General features: G+C 41.1%; 1 long non-coding RNA gene across 3 annotated transcripts; it reads right to left on the minus strand.

Annotated features, from left to right (window-relative positions):
• Positions 1-5,410: 5,410 nt before the first annotated feature.
• Positions 5,411-15,971, minus strand: LOC138105794 (uncharacterized). 3 transcript variants are annotated; one of them, XR_011148693.1, is made up of 5 exons: positions 15,808-15,971; positions 10,537-10,664; positions 10,271-10,441; positions 9,409-9,537; positions 5,411-7,997 (listed from the first exon to the last, which is right to left on the minus strand). It is a non-coding gene; the product is annotated as an uncharacterized lncRNA (long non-coding RNA). The 3 variants fall into 3 exon arrangements; XR_011148692.1 differs by lacking the exon at positions 10,537-10,664 and adding an exon at positions 14,505-14,529; XR_011148694.1 differs by lacking the exon at positions 10,537-10,664.
• Between the last annotated feature and the right edge of the window lie 1,916 nt (positions 15,972-17,887).

The raw sequence follows: 17,887 nt of genomic DNA on the forward strand, positions 1-17,887 counted from the left end.
GAGGAAAAAGCCGGCTGTGTGGGTGCTGTCACCTCGCCCGGCGCACACGGCAGAGGCACCGCACGCAGCCCCGCCGCGCGGGCACAGCGGCGACAGGGAGCAGCCCGCCGCCTCCGCCCGGGACTCGCAGCGGACTCGGCCAAGGGGGACGGCCGGCCCTGGTGCACAGCCATAAATCCGAGCTGTCAGCTGTGACAGACGGCTGCTGAAACACAGCACCTGTCCAAACACTTTCCAGCAGCAGGTAATCAGAGAACCGACACTTTACGTTTTTGTGTGGAACAAGCGCATTAACCATTTCACAGACCTTCCCAAAACAGCCATGTTTGTATGTCTGGGTACTTTGTCTTTTTTAACGTCTAATAAATCAGGATGACAGAAGAGAGACAAAGCCTTTTGACTTGTGATATTTGACACATCAGCAGCAAGCCAACACTTTGGCGCCATGGCCTTTCAGCCCTACCAGTGTCTGCAACACCCACAGCATGTTTGTTGAATGGGTGTAGTTTGTGATACTTGAGGGATTTTTGCACACTGCACAGGCAAAAATTAGGTCAATAGCACAGAAAGCCTGGCAGGAACAGGGAGCAAAACAAATCTCTATCAGCATGTGAGAGGACCTGAAAACATCCCATGCTGGCTGCTCCAACCCTGCTGCAGTTTCTTCATATGCCTGCTGGAAACACCAGCCTAAGCAGAATTGCACATAAATTCAGATTCAGACTGGGCTCTGGTTTTAAGTGCTTTTCTGAGGAGAGATTTGGCTGTCCAAATAAATATATTTTTTGTTCCTGAGACTCCCCCTCCCCTCCCCTCCCCTCCCCCCCAAACCCCCCACCACCATAACTCTTTCATCTCTTTTAGGCTCTGAATGTTTTAACTTGCTTTAAAGTTTATGAATATTTTATATTCATAAAATATTTTCAGCAGCTTCTCCATATCCTGCCCCAGCTGTGGCAGAGAGTGATTAAAATGGTTACCTGGATAATGTCAGTCCTAACCACTTTCCTAAATCTCTTCAAATTTTAACCTGCTGAGCAGCAGAACTGCATAAACTTCATCTTAGTGGAATAAGATCAAATTAATACAAAGGAGATGTTTAAGCAGGAGTTTGTGCACTTCAGGAATTAATGGCTGCCAAACATGAACTCGTAGAATAAATAAGCTTGCAAAAGTGCTCTGTAGATAACAGCTTGCATATAGTACATAGAGTCCATGCAGCAGGGCAATATAAAAATACTGTGCCTATTCTCCTTTGTAGTAGAGGCAAAACTCCTGTATCTCAGTGGAGGCATGCCAGCAGGAGAGCATTTTGATTGTTACTTTCCCATCAGATGAAATAACCCAAATTTTCACCAACCAGATCTGATGAAACCTGAAATTGGCTTTCAGCTTGCCTTCCAAATGACTCATAAGGTGGCATAAGCAGCCCGTCAGTATCCATAATGCTACTCAGGAAGGAATCCCCTGAAATCAGTCATTTTATTCAACAGCCATCTCAGCACAGCAGTGCTAGCTACAAAATTCAGTTCAATGCAGATCTTTAGTGAAAGCTTCTAAGCAAAAAAGTGCAGCCCTTGGTATCACACTAGATGCTGAGAAGACTGAAAGAAGTTGGATGGAATTTTTTCCTGGGAAGTTGCAGGTTTTTGCTACCCCAAATCCTTTTTCTAGAAGGGGATTCTTAAGGGCTGGATGTTTCAGGCACAGAGGACCCTTAGGAAAAAGAAATTTCACCCCAGAAAAGGCACATACGAGGGACTCAGATCGATAGGCCCTTCATTTTTTACACCGTGCCTTAAGAAGGTGAAACTTCCTACACAAGAGCAAGAACAACCGCACCCCTACATAGGAGGGTAGTGCTTCTCACCAAAGTCCAGATTTTGCACAACTCTTCGCTGGGCTAGGGGAGGTGTTTAACTTAATAACAAGCAGGAGAGTCAGTCCCTTTGTTGTGCCAGGCTTTTGGCCTTTTAAGTCTGAAGCAGATGAAAGCAAAGTTGAAATCTACCTCCAGCCAAATTCACAGCACTAAGTTGTGATTTTGGCAAGAGTGCTTGTTGCAACTTTGCTGAGCACCACAGCAGCTCTTTAATGATGGGGTGGATATGGTTCCATCTTTTGTTTACATCCTGAAGAGGAAGCTTTTTCCACTTGACTGGATTTTTCTATCCTCATTGACTCTCAGAAGTCTCAAAACCAGCTTCAGAAAAGACATCTACGGAGTGCAAATACCCCATCATAAAGTCAGACAGATGGCTACAGAGCACCTAGTCCTTTCTAAACATCCAAACATATTGATAGCTTCAGAAAGCTACTAATTCATAGTCTCCAGCCCTGCATAGGAGCTAAACATTGCTTTTGCCTTCAGGAAGTTATACCTCCACACATCTGGATGGACTAGGCCCTTGTCTTCTTTTCCAGAGCCAGAGGGAGAGAGTATGAGGAAGGCTTGAGAGAACACACTGTCATTACACATTTGTGCTCTTGCACCATGCTATTGTTTTCCTTGTTATGGCCTGTTTCAAAATTTCAGAGCTCTTTCAAGCAGCATGGCACACTAATAGCCTCCTTTGCTATGGGGAAAAACAATGTTTTTGTGGGTTCTTTCCCCTCCTTAATAGCAGAGAACATTCAAGATGGAGTAATACAACTCTTCAGTACAAGGTCTTGAGCAGAGTATGTGGGACCCAGAACCACAAGGTAGGAAAACACATAAGAGGGGAAAAATAGGCAAAATAGGTGATACCTAGTTTTCCAAATTCTGCTGTAGTTGCTTCCTGATCATAACTACTCATGGAGTACATGTTTATAAGCAGTATGTGTTAATAAATGTTTTAATAAGTATATTTAGGTGGTTTAGGGTCCAATGGGTTTATTTTAGCTGTGTTTGAATTGCTGTTATTATTTTAAGTAATTATTTGGTACTGGAGTGTAATTCCAATAACATCTGACAGTCAGCTAATAACCCTTCACATAAATAGTGTATTTCATGTTTATCCTTAATACTGCTGAAGTGGTTTTAGTCCACTGTAGAGAAACAGTGTTAACGAATAACATACCTGAGCCAAACTGAGCTTAACTGCAGTCATTCTGTGGCCCCATGAGACGTCCCAGGATACCTCACTGGGAAGACTCTTCAACAATACTGCTTCTGTGAAATTCATTTTTTTATTTAGTAGCTCTTTCAGGTACCTGCCTTAAAGATCCTAACATTTCAGCAGAAACATGGGACTCCAATTTCCTGGCCTATTACTTTATTCAGGAGCTGTTACAAGCAGGCAGATGAACTTCAACATTCCAAGTAGAAGTTGTCAATCTTACTTTAGTCTTTGAAAAGACAATTGTCTGTAAAACCTCAGAGATTACCTATGGTCTTTCAAACCAGATCTATGACACCAAACTGTCTATTTCAGTTCCTTCCACAGCATTTACTGTTGAAAATCACAGCATCTTTCTACAGAAATATTTCCACAAGATTTCTAATAAGAATGTGTAAAGATGTGAACATGAAAGTCTTCTGGAATTGCCCAGTTCACTTTCTCTCCAGTGCAGTTTATTTGTTTATTTTTAATAACATATGAAGCAAGGCAGTATTTAGTAGCTCTGTTTAAAGCAACTTAAGCAATGAAGAAGGAACCCTACAAAGATAGCTCATCTCACAAAGAAAACCGTAAGTCGCATAAGCAGGTGATAGCAGATTTTTTGGTATCATTCTTAAAACAAGAGTCTAATGCAATTCTCTTTCACCATCAAACAACTGCTGGGCACTTCATGCAGCCATCTTCAATAAAGTATCATGTGCCCAGTACTCATCCTCATACAACACCAAAGTAATTCCCCTCTCTTTGGCATACGCAAGCCTCAATTAGTTGTATGTTATCATCACATTCCCCATTAATCATTTAGCAGAACTGTACAGATGTACAACAGCAACTTTCCCAATTTTTTCCTCGTAAGTCAGTCCAGGAAGCCCCCAAGTCATTTCTGTGTTTCTCTGAACTTCTCTGGATCATCTCTTTCTGACTAATCGTAAGAACATGGTGAAGGCATAGCTTTGTGTGTCACAATAACTGGAGTCATGTCAGGTTCTTCCCACACCCCCCAGTTCCAGAAGAAGCAGGTTAAAAAAGGACAAAGGAGTTATAAATTATATTCAAAGCAGCCAGGCTAACATATGACAGCAGAGTACAGACTGCAATTACTCAACCTTCTCAGCAATAACCACAAAAAAACCCCTCAGTGTAACATCTAAGCAACCTCGTTCAGTCAGAGAAACAGCCTTACCCTTTTCACTTCCCTCTGCTCCCTTATCTTACTTGCCCTTATCCAAAGCTATCCTTAAGGAAACAGAAACAATTTTGCCCTCCAATCTAGTCTACAAAACACTGAGCACAAAAAGACAGAACTTGCCATAGATTCTTCTGATGCCTTAGCATCCTCTGCTAAGAGGACCTGCCCCAAGTCTCTTACAAACAGCATCTCTTCCAGATCCTAAATTGAGAGGATAAAGCATATAAACTGTATTTTGCATGGTCAGAGCTCCTAAACCAAAGCCCACTCATCCTGTAGCAAAGTCACTGCTGAGACCTTGGCCAAAACAAAATTAAAGTATAGCACTGGCTGTGCCATTTCCTCAGGACATTGGGCAATTCTTTGGTCTTCCACAGCTGGCAAGATAAAATACTTGTTAGAGCTCCCAAGGAAAATTCAGGTTAGAATTTTCCCATTTCACAGGAACTAAGGACTTCTCCCAATTTCTTTATTCCATACAAAGGAGATTAGCTTTATTCTTTGCTGGGATTAAGTTTTCCCTATCCCATACTGTTACCAATGGCTACAAGGGAGAATTTCCTCTTTGCATTATTATTTCTAGCACCACAGATGGGAGGTTCAAATCTGAGCAGGGGACTTGACACACTCAGCACCTACTATCGTCTTGTAATTATAGTATCTTCCTCTCCACTGCAAAGAACCAGAGCAAGGACTGTAAGATTACCCAAACTTCTATTAATGTTTGCATCAGGAAGATTTATGTTAGACACCTTTTTGTTCCTTGTACAACTGAAATCTCAAGACCAAGAGACCCTCTGTGTGAAAAGAAAGTGAAAGGTATACATTTTCATAGCTTGATTTAAATGTTGGGGAATTATGCTGGGGTTTCCTACAGGGCCTAGATGACTCCTTAAACTGGGAAACAGCTGAAGCAGCTAGAAGTCAATCAGGTCACCCACAGGTTTGGGAATACTGCAGGGGTGCCAAAGGCCCGTTAGTTGGAGGAGTCAATCAGTATAACAGAGAAGAGCATGGGATATAGTTCTAGGGCTAGTGCTTGTGCTAATTAACCAAAGCTGCAGTTTACTGTCTTACTCTAAGACACCATAAAAGCCTTTTTATTCAGGTCCCAGTGTGGTATTAGCAATAAGTAATTATTTTCACATATATGTGTATTACATTAAAAAAAGCCCCTACAATAAAACATTTTAAAGCAAATAAATTAAAAACTGGACCATTGTACACCATTATTTTAGCACCCTTTAATTCAGTGCACATATCATTGTAGTGAACTATTTAAATTAAAGTACCACAATCTTTTTCCTCCTATAGGATTCCTGCATCATCCAATATAACTAGTTGTTTGGAAAGGCAACTGTCTTGTGCAATTAAAAGGAAAATTGTTCTCAGGGCCCTGATTCAGTGGAAGTTAGGAGGTTTATTCCAAGTCAGAAGAAGAATCTCTGGGAAAGAATGTATGCTTTAAATATTTAAGTCATAGTATTATAGATGTGCATGTACACAGGAGAACTAAAGTCTTTAATTCTTTTCAGCCAGATTGGTGTCAGGATGTATATAAACCTGTAGTAAACTAAGACGTATTTTTTTTTACATTTGGAGTACTTCTGGTGGTTAGCTTTATTAGCAACACAGGCAGTTGTTACTTTACCAGAATCTATTCTAATACAGGGGACACTGCAATTGAAAAGCAGGACTCTTTGCAGACTTGCACAGCCTGTCATAGTATCCTTTAAGAAATGAGGTTTTGCAATTTCTGAGGAGTCACATGCACCCAGACTTGAATCTAACTCAGATAATAATCTAAGCCGTGGGACCCTTCCCTTTGGCACAGTTCTGCTCTTCTTTACCAGGACAAGAAGTCTGGCTTAACAGGCTGGTGCCTACAGGTCTCCCAGATGTGATGAGGTCTGACAAAACCATATCATCCTATTCATTCTTATTTAATTGCTTGCAAAACAGGATTGAACACTGCTTGAGTTCAATTTCTTTTGGTTGGTTGCTTTTGTAAGCACCATCCATCCACATCCTCTGATAGAAGGCCAGCAAGTAACATCCTATGATCAGGGGTTGTGCCAACAGCCTGGATCTATCAGCCACCACTACACAAAGTGCAGCACAGGACTATCACAGGGATCTCCATCACAAAAAGAAGGTTGGTGCTGTACACTTATTACTAGAGTACATTCCTCGAAGTGGCGCATGCAGCCCTCAGACCATACCTACACCGATACCAGTCAGTGATACCAGTTTCTACTGATAACCAGTCACATCTGAGCTCATAATACAAGCCAAAAAAGCTTGCAGACAATAAAGAAAATCTCACAAACCAATCATTGTATTTCATCACTTCATAAAATCTGTAAAACACTTCAATTGTATGGCTATTTCCCCTCAAAAGGGCTGGGTTAGGAATGGATGCACGTAATGAGCTCCCTCCTATTTATTTGATAAATTTCCCATTCAACGGCAAGAACAGACTGAGAAAAACTGAAAACATATTTCCATATATTGACTGAGAAGTATGTTCTGTTTGACTTCAGCCTCAAAATTTCATTTCACAGTGGAGAAAAAATAAAAAAGGTCCATGTATTTTCAAGATATGCATATATCTATCTACATGACAGATGGCTCCAGCTGATTTCAGCAGGAGTTCTCATGGACATTAAATATCTCAGTCATTCAGCTCTTGTTGGGAGTGGCTCAAAACCCAGCTGAGCCAGGAACTAAATGTGAGCAGCTATACATTAATCTTAATTGCTATTCTATAAATAGTCTGGGAGAGAAGGTAATGGGAAACCCCAGCCAAATTGAGCAACCAGAAGCATGAAGGGGTATTTTTGTGTCCCCTGCATTATTAAAAGGCCAAATAGGTGTTCAAATTAGAACGTTCAAACACTGAGATCAAACTGTTTTTTGAGCAAAAGACTTATTTTTGCATAAAGCCAAAAAATCATGAAACTCATTTTCATCTGATAGTTTGTTGTGTATTTTCATTTTTTTTCAGTGCATTTCTCTAACCTTGCCTTATAAGAGCCATATTTGCGATCTTAAGACACTGAACAGGCTGATTACTTGCATAATAACTGTTTTCCTTGATCTTCAACTTATTTCAAAGAACCTTAAGGCCACAGCTGCTGTAAGTTTTGATGATCCAATGGGATTTCAGGGTACTCAGCTTGCCACGGACCAGGTAGCATCCAGCTCTTCTGAGGTTCTAAGCATGCAACAGACAATTCCATCTCATACAATTCCATCCAGAACTACAAACAATGCCATCCTTACCTTAGATAGAAGAAGCATTTTCACTCCAGTGGGAGGTGAAATCAATGAGCAACACCTGGAATGTCTGACAGACCAGGTCTTGCAAGGGCACATCCCCTTAATGGGCAGAACAAAATCCCTTAAGCCTTCAAAATACACACTAATTCTTCAGGGAGGATCATGATAGGCAGGAGTTAGTCGGATACTCATGGACAAGGACACATTATTCTTTAGTAAAGTAGGGTAAAATTGCTCCCACATCTATGAGAACTGGGACCTTGGAGACAATCCTGAGGTCCCAAGAGTCATGGATTCATGTTCTTCCAACCAAAACTACTCCACAGGATGTCTGCAGAGATAGAAGCTTTGGCCAAGCCCTGCCAATCCCTGCTGCCTCTCAGGACGATCAACTGGAAAACTCAGCAGCAACTGGAAGGAGCCTGGGAAAGGAGGAGGAAACAACTTAGTCTCCTGAAGGCCTTGCTGCAGCTCTGCCTGACACCGTATCAGTCACAAGTCTAGAGGTTTATAAGCTTCCAACCTAAACACTCTTATCACCATGTGTAGCTCTGAGCCCTGGGGTTCCCTTCTGCCCATCAATGCATAGATATGTTATCATCATTTGCTATCATGTAAACTCAACTACTGTTCAAGTTGCCCTGATGTATGATAATCATACAGTGTTGATCATCCAGATCAGGCTGAAAACATACCTGAACTCCAAGATGTTTATGTGTACAGACTGGTAGAGAAGCTTGACTGGTGGCCCTGCTTGCATAAGGCTCTCTCCTTACTCTATTAGTTCTACAGACTGAACATACAGGAAACCTCAATATTTAACTAGAATTCATATTTTTTTATTAAAATTAAGTTATAGTGAGAACAAAACCAGAATCTGATTTTCAATCAGGAAGGAAAAAAAAATCTTATTTGAAATTATTCACATTTCAACTTTAATTTGGTTTATTTTTCAAAGACCTGATCAACACTGTCAAACATAGTACTGCTTTTCATTTGCTTGATTTACTCCAGTATCTGCTTTACTTAGTAACTCGGCACAAAATAAGCAGAAAAAAAATTTTTATGGATATCATCTGCTAAAACTGATAGCAAAGGGCCACTCAATATGCAATCTGAATAATACATCAAAATTTTATCTACAAATAAAATCCTCAATTATTTGGCAATTTACCATTTACACACATAAAAAGAACATTTTTTATGGCTGCAGAGATAAATGCATATTGGTATTCACTGAAATAACAAGTGTGTCTTGGTGAAAAGCTGTATAATATGACAGAGTAGAAATATGGATTACATTTGGCCACATTTGCACTATGAACACAGGGCTCAAAGCTAAGAAACAAACAGGTCTTACACCTCGAAGTTTCACTGATGCAAATGGGAGCATGAAAAATAAAGGTTTTGTATGAAAAGACTTGTAGAGCCAGTTTCTGATTCTGCAATCAGAGAAAGACCCGCACACTATAGAGAAAAGGAATCCATCCTTTTGATGTGGGAAAGCAAGGGAATGTCTCTTTCTGGACAGTAGCATGCATCTGCACCACAAATGAAAGGGACACTATGCTGTTCACCACCCCAGGGGCCCAAAAGCTTCACTTGAACCAGTGAGTTCTGGCGACATCTCCCAGCCTGTACCCATATGGGATGCTGAAAGACCCAAGCAGGGCAGACAGGCTTGCTGGACTACCACCAGCATACCCTGCCAAGTGATTTACTTCTTCCCTGGCTGCTTTGTCCAGGAGAACTCCAGCACATTCCATGCAGCTTAAACATATCTTACTAAAAATCCAAACTTAGAACCAACCTATATAGAGCTCTCCAACTGACCTGTAATTGGTGGAAAAATATCATGAAGAGCACCAAGCCAGATTGTGAGGATTGTTATGCATCTTTTCATAGGACATCATGTAATTCCAAAATCCCTTCAGATATGTCCGATACGAAAATCTGCCTGTCCTATATCAAAGAGAAAATTTGGTTTGCCCAAGGTCTTGCCTCCAGTACACCTATTCTCCATAGCTTAGGAAATGGTCAGCAGCAGGTTAACAGTCCCAAAATATTTCCTACTTCTGCATGAAGATTAGGATATTCCTAAATCAAAACAGAATTTTTTTGTTTAATAGCCCTGAAAAAACTTTTCTTTAGCAAATCTGTCCTGTCACTTTTTTGAGCCCATGCCAACTTTTTCAATTCAATTTCACAGTCAGATTCGTGTCATGTGAAGGAGCACCTCTTGCTATTTTGTTTTGAAAGTGCCTCTTGATAAGATGCCACAGGATCAACAGTAGTAGTCATCTGGGAGAAAATTTCCCTAAGCTCTTCACTCACAACTTCAGACCTGCATTGAATCCACTTAGGGGAAATCTCTTGCAGAATTATAATAAATTCATCCCTTATCCTGATCATACTTGTGAACCTTATTCTACTTTTACTGTACCTTGCTTTGCAAAGTAGAGGTGGTGGGCAAGTGTACAGGGGGGCGGAGGCCTCCAACCACAGGCAGAATTTGAGAACTGAGTATACCATGGACCCATATTGTCCAAACACAAGTGAACCAGTAGTCATGAACAAAATATCTTTACTGGTTGCTGCTGTTTTCTCCGAGTGCAGCTCAATCTGGTGAGACTTGTTTTTCATTAGAAAAATCAAAGCAGCACTCCTGTGCGGTAAGTGCTGTTTCAGAGCCTACCTGAAGCTTTTCTTTTTCGCCATTAAAATTGCTGTATATCAAAAAGCCAGATGTACTCCAGCTTTGGTAGGTAAGATTGGACCTATGTACATCATCAGTATTAGGCTGTGTAGCTCTGTTCCTTTGAGTAAGCAGCGTGTAGATCATGCAGCACACACTGTCCTCAGGTCCCTGTGAAGACCACAAAAGCCGGTGGAAGAGGGTGAGGTTAACAATAAGTCATGCTTGAAACCCCACCAGGCGATCCCCCACCACTCCATCCATACCAGGAGTAAGTAGCACATTCCATTCTTGAAACCTCATCTATCACATATGTAAGCAGAGGCACTGGCCTGCCAAAGACTAACTCCAATTCTACACAAAAGTTTCCTGGTTTTGATCTGTTCTTCTGACCCTAAAGACAGACTGCAGATGTCTTGAATAAGTAACTAGAAATTTCTTGGGTTTTGACTAGAGCTGGCAAAGATTTAATGGTTATGCAGGATGGGGCAAAAACATCAGGAACAAGAGCTATTGTGTCCATCTTTTTCACAGCAAAGGTTGGCCAAATTCTCTGTGTCCTTTCTACGAGACTGAATACTTTCTATAGTCAGAAGACCTCCTCTGTTTTAACAGTCTTTGTCTAAGAGCTTTAGTCTTAGTAGGCAAAACCACCATCTTTAAGAGTGACCTATATTTTATACAGAAGTATTCTTCATGTCAAACCTTCGTGCCCACCACTGCCCAATCTGCTGAGAAGAAGCGGTGCTGTGTGTTCCTGATTAGCTAGAGAAGCACCAAAGGAAGGCTTTGGAAGAGCTTTCTATTTCATATTTGTATCTGTGAATGAGCCAAAAGGTATTAAAACAATGAGAAGCACTTTCAGAAGAACAAATCATCCATCACACTTTTTCCCCCTTTCCCCCAACAACTGCTTTTTTTTAATATTAGCTCAGTACCAACAACAAAAAAAAGCTCATTACAAATTACCCAAGCTACAAGATAGCTAAATATTAACAAGCATGTAAAGCCACTGGGGGTAAGAGCCTGGAGCTGTATAATAATAAAGCAAGACTCAGCGAGATTCCATAATTATTTCTTACACAACCCAAGAAACTAGCTAGAGCATTTCTAAGATTACACACCTCGCTTATGATGCCTAACCATGCCAGAAATTACATAAGTCTTTTTATAACATAATCATTTATCATTAAAAAGGCAAAACAAAGGGTCATTATGACCAGAGGTGAAAATCCAAGAATCAGTTTACTTAGGACATGATCCAAAGCCCACGATAGTGATTTGCATACATTTCAACATGCTTTGGATCAGACATTGAGTATTTTCCATGTTCCCTTTTTTGCTTCTGTGGAACTAAAGGACTGGAACCATAGAGCAAATTAAAGCAGGCATATGTTCCTGTCAGAGCTGAGAAATCAAAGCTGGCAATGATTTTGGTGGTGGTAGCATCTGTTTGACATCCTTCCAGGGGAAAAAAAAAAAATGCTGGCCATCAATTCAGATTCCCAAATATAGGTTTGAATTCTTTCTAGGTGTTTCGCTTCTGGAAACATTGACCTATGCAGACAGCCCTAGAAAGAGTTGCAGGCAGCATCTGAAGCAGTTCAGATACAAGTGGATATATCTATCCCTAGGCACTTTTATGTCAAGAAAAATGCAAAACACATGACCAGCTGTACTGTTACAAGAGGAAAATTACATCTGTAACATGGGAATAGAGTCCTCAGCTGTAAGTCTAGCTCTATCCATCAGGAAGTCCCTTTGGATAAGAGCGGACACCCTAGTGAGACAGTTTATCTGTAAAGCTGCAGGCGAGGACTCTACTTGTTCACTTCCTCCAGGCAGATTAAAGGACTGTGGAGGGCACACAACTCAGTGGGGAGATACTATGAGCAAAAAGAAATAAAATAAAAAAATTCTCCCACATATAGCCATATATATTGACCTAGGAAACGTAAGACTCCTGCATAAGAAGCAAAACAAAGACTTTGAATTGACTTGACAGGGAACAGTCTGCAGGATCAGGTTCAAAAATATCTCACTGTAGAAGTGCTGCTCTGCAGGAGTTAAACATAATTCACCCAGAGTCAACAGATGGGTGGGGGAGAAAAATCACCTCAGAATACAACAGAAATCTACAGAGTCTTGAAATGAGGGGTGAATGTGGACACGGCCCAGTTGTTAATTGTTAAGTTTTCCTAAAAACTTAACAACCATTAAATGAGTCTTGCAGGATCCAGGTGCTTTTTTTCTTCCAGAAAAAATGAAAAAGTTTAATATATCCCAGAGAAGTCTCCTTGCCACTGAGGACAGTCCCTGTGAGCAGACTAACCTGGAATTTTGCTTGGTTTCTGTGCCTTGAACTTGTTTGCAACATCCACATCTCCAGGTCCTCCTCTGACAGTAACACCACCCAGGACTGGCAGAGCACCCTTGGTCTCTCCAGGCTCATAATTCTCCTTTAGCCCACAGCTCTGTCAGCCTAGTTTGTAGCCCTAAGCCCAGCATCAACCAAGAGCTGCACAGTGTTTCTCCAACACACACTTAGTCCTTCCACAGACACACTGTCTGGTTAATTAATCAGGTCAACGCTAAGAGTGGGCACCTCTCAGTAGGGCACAATTTCTTCTTGTTAACTGCTTTCTAGATAGAAGGACTCATAGCTCTGAACGGCCAAGGGTCCTGCCAAAGCATCCAAACTCTGTTTCTAAATCCTTTTAGTAGGAACTCAGCAGAGCAGAGATCAGTAACACAAGGAGGTACTGGTCTGCATGCCTTGAATTATGCCTGCAGTAGGTCTGGGGACTGAATCTACCAAGGACTTGCCCCAGAGCCCACCTCCATAGAGGCACTGGAGGTGCCCCATCTTCTGGTTCTGTGATGCCCAAATCTGACCCAGCAAGTGTGATATCTGTGTCATGCACTAGGCAAAGTCACTTTGCAACCAAGGATCAGACCAAAAAACTTCACACCCACATAAACCCCAATTAAGAAGAGATTCTTCTCTTCCCCCTACCCAAGTAATTAGCGTGTCAATTTGCCTTTCCTAAGAGCCTGTCTTCTTCTTCAGCAACAGTCCCCGGACATGCTAACCCTTTTCTACACAGACTGTAAATCTCAGATTCAAAACTTTCCCTTTTCTATCATCCACCCTTACAAAAGGAGGAACTATTCCTACAGAACATATTTGGCGCTCATTCTATTCTTGAGACACATGCTTTCAAATGAAAGGATAAGACAGAATTTGATATTACTTCTTGGACACAAAGCTAAACATCTTTTAATATGAGGGAAGTTGTAGGTACTTGTAGGAAAAGGCACTTTCTAAGCCAAGATGGGTTTATCTTTCAACAGAAAGATCAGCAGCCCTTACAAACGTTGTGTCTCTTAGATCTAGATAGGAAGAGGCACATTACTATTAGAACTGACAAAACACCCACATTATTCTTTCTCCACCATTAGCCTTAGCAACTCCAATCGAAGTGTCTAACTAGTATTGTCTTAGCCTGGAGCCAGGTTGCTGACTTTCTCTTGACTCCAGTTTCTACAACTGGTGATCGGCACACCATTAAGAACAAAAGCAAAGCAGGGCCTTTGTAGAGGTGTGCAGATAATCAAGGCAACACTGCAGCCTGCAGGTGTCTTTTAAGATAACACCAGGACACACCTGGAGACTCCTCTGTTCTCCACTCCCAGAGAACAGCACACTGGCAGTGACAGACTAGAGGATCTTCTGAAGTCACTTTAATGGGCTATGTATTAAGTACACCAAGATAAATTATTCAGGCTGTGTTCCTAACTAGAAGGAAATCATTATTTACCTTTCCTTCCCCACCCCTCTGCCTTTCTCAATAATTGAAGGACTTGGTGAAGGTTATTTGTAGAATTCTGTATTTAACCTTGGATGTTTATGTGTATGGGAAGCACTAAATACCTCAAGATTATGAACAGTACATGTAATTGTACACAGAACTGGGAGAATAAGAGAGAAATAGAGACTTGGGACTGAAAAGGAACACACAAGTGGGGACCAAACCAGCTAAAACTCATTACCTTTCTTTGATTTAGAAGCCAGATACCTTGTTAAGGTCCCATTAAGCAGCCTGGTGAGGGCAGCTTTTTTCAAGTCTATTGTCCCCCTCCATTGCTTTAATATATTCCCGTCCTTGGAGCTCAGGTGCTTTACCACCACCATTTTCAAGCTATTTCAGGTAATCCTCTTCACTTAAATTACCTCAGAACTTCAGATCCTTTGTCAGCTTCAAATAAAAGTCAGAAAGAGCATCTTCTTTTACTTTTTAACTTTTTTAAGTTAAATATTCTCAGCACACTCCAAAATTTTGACTAGTTTTGTCCTATAGTATTTTTTTATTAAAAACTCCTCCATGGATTGCCTTTTAAATCCTTCTAGTATTTACTCAAAACCAGATTCTTCTCTAACCCCTCCATTCAATTTTGTGACCTCCGAAGGCTTATGGACCTTTACTTTTATTTCCCAGAAGCATCCATTAAAGTAGGTACTCATCTCTTCTTCTCTGGAGAAAGTCTAAAATTCTTGGCATGTACTGCAATCCTTCTCTTTTGTTTCCCTGTCTCCCTTCCACAGCAATTTTTTTCTGATAGAGCAGTCATAGAATCCATCTGCCAAGTTTCTGCAATACCTCTTATAACTTATCTTTGGCTATGGTCTAAGGCTTTGGATACTTTTTGTTTTATTTGCCACAGCCTTAGCATTAGTGTAGAGAGATCCCAAGTACTTGCTTCACTGCCCTATTATTCTCAGTCCTGTTTCTCGGATGGCTTTTATTCCACCCTCAACAGGTGTAGGGACACTCATTTATTGGTGGACTCTCAACAAAAGTCTTTTCAAGCCTACTTCTGTCTAGAAATGCTTTCTCCCTGCTTAACCAACTGGACATCATCTTTTACTTCTTCCTTCTCAAAGCACACAAAGTTCATGACCAGCAGACACAGAGTAACTCCATCCAGTCCCTTTGCTCAGCCACACATTCCCCTCTGGCACCTACCTATCTCTCTATTTATGGCAGTGACAGGAGCTGTGACTCCTGGAAGCCCCAAACTTATTTCCCATTTAGGTAAGGTCACACCTGGCTGTGGCTCCTCTCTATTGAGAGAAGAAAAAGCAGTCAGAGAAATTCTATCGCAATTCACCTTCCCATGATGTCTCCAACTTAAGCACTTCCTACTGCACAGATCAACAGGGGAAGCAATCTGAGGACCATTTCTGTGCCCTTCAGAAGCCTGCCACTGATCATCAACAACTTCTCTGACCACCAATGACCTCTCATCTCTCAGTATCTTAGACACTGCACTCATGACACCTTCTGCCTTTTCTTCTAGAAAAAGTCATTCACAGGCTCATATACAAAATCACAGCTTGCCTTATCCATGCCCTCTGCCTCAATTGCTTTTGATTAACAGCACATTGGTAAAGAATCACACAACTTTAGCTTCAAAGATACCAAGAACTAACCCACAGGTTACAAAAGCCAAACAACAATAAGGTTCAAGCATACATCGGATTGCTTTCTGCTAAAGGTTTCAACTCCTTTTCTTCTTTCTCTCCCAGCTTTCCCAAGAGGGATTGGAACAACTCACACTACAGCTACTCATCAAATATTTAGTTGTTCTAAAAAGCAAGTGCTACAGCAACCTTCCTGTGTGCAAGCCACAGAAAACACCCAATTATCACCACTACCTCAACCTATGGGCCACCCTCGCTTTTATGGTTGCCTTAATCAGCAGTATATTGAAAAGAACTGTGCTGCTCAGGCTCGGAGTATTTGCAGCATTCAGCCTGGCATCACATTCCCTCAGAGCAGCAGGCACGTGCTGGTCATCCTTCAGGTGGTCTCTCATACTTCTACAAGCATGGGTTTGGGGTGGATGTTAGTCTTGTTGTCCCCAGTGTAGTTCTTAGTGCCATGGTATCTCTCCTGCAGCTGTCTGACACAGGCACAATTGGAAGTGGTGTGATGGGCATTAGTTATTGGAATGGGTTCTACTCTGTTGTTTTGTCTACTTTTTCTACACGTGGATGGATCCCTCACACTAGTTGCTGCTCAGCCCAGTGGTGGTTTCCAGGATGGGTGCCAGGCATGCACAGAAGGAGGGAGACAATATGAAGCCATGACAAAAAGAGTGATATATACTTTATAAGTTCAGTTTGTTATATATATTTTAATATTCCGGTAAGAGTTCCTTAACTTTCTGTACCCTTGAGGTAGACATAAAAGTTTTGAAAATTCGTGTGATTTTTCAGCCTCTCTAAAACTGTCCTCTTCTGGCCCAAAATTTCACCATGCACCTAAGGCCTGTCTTACATATAATGTTTTATTGTCAATGTGTAAGCATTGTGTGATTTCTAATAATATCCGCATGATACAAATGGGCAAGAAAACGTAGTAGGAGTATTAAGTGTTCATGCTATGCTGTATTTTCAGTGAACAGCAGCCAAACTTAAGATTTAATTTGAATATTGTGTTTAAGAAGAGTAAAAAGCCATAGAAATGTCACTCCCTCAACCAGAACTGGGAATTTTTTATTATTATTGCTACTTTGGAAGTAAAAAATTATTGTTGGAGGTTCTTCCTTGTTTCTCATACTCAGTTCAAAGCTGTTGACATTAATGGAAAGCTTCCAATTTAGAATATGAATTAAGTCTCTCTTTTATGAATATATTTTTATTGAGAAAAAGCAGAAGGTAAAATACCTGTGAAGACAGTGAAATTATCTCATTGGAAGTACACTGGGGTAAATAGGAACAAAGTAGTTCTTAATGAAGTCCCAAGAGGGCCCTCAATAATTCAAGTGAGCTCTTGCAAAGGGGCTTTTTTGCTGATCTAGGAAGAAGAGCAGAATGTAACACCCACTCCTGCACTTCATAATAAAACCCTCTTGAACCTCAAAATTTCAGAAGACAAGAGAGATATTGACTGTCTTTTGACAGTGTAATGCTGGCACCTTAAACAGCCACCCACATGGATAGTGTTAGCTAGCTAAAGACAGGTTCTGTGCTGAAGGACTCACAGTCCAAATAGGTAAGACAAAATGCAATAAAACAAAAGCAATCTTCTTATCCCCATTTTATGGGTAGGAAACAGAGCTCTGAAGAAATTAAGTGCCTTGCTGCTCAAAGCCATACAGGAAATCAATGTCAGAGGAAACAAATTCAAACCTTAGTGTCATGGTAGTTCCTTCCTCTTGATACCACTTTGACCATCAGGGCTGCTTTCAATTAAGCCTTTCATTGAGGACATCTCTTCCCAGCCATGCAATTTTTTTTATTGCATATCCCACATGGTGGACCTGTAGAATTACAAGTGTCTCCAGCCAGGTTCTTTACTGTGTTTTATGAACCTTAATGAGCCCCCCCACGGAAAGCCAAAATACCTACGCTGAGGGGGAAGGGAGCAGGGAAGCAGAAATAGCAGCATTGTATGCAGCTTTTAGTGTGCAGTCCAGGCTCACGGAGTGGTGTGTAAACAATCCAATTTGCCACGTTTAAGGACAGGCACAATTTTAGGAAATCCAAACACCCTGTTAGCCTACTGACCTCTAGATAACCTATTTCAGCAACAATGAGACTTACAGTGT

This window comes from Aphelocoma coerulescens, chromosome 2 (genome assembly GCF_041296385.1).
Source record: "Aphelocoma coerulescens isolate FSJ_1873_10779 chromosome 2, UR_Acoe_1.0, whole genome shotgun sequence".
NCBI lineage: Eukaryota > Metazoa > Chordata > Aves > Passeriformes > Corvidae > Aphelocoma > Aphelocoma coerulescens.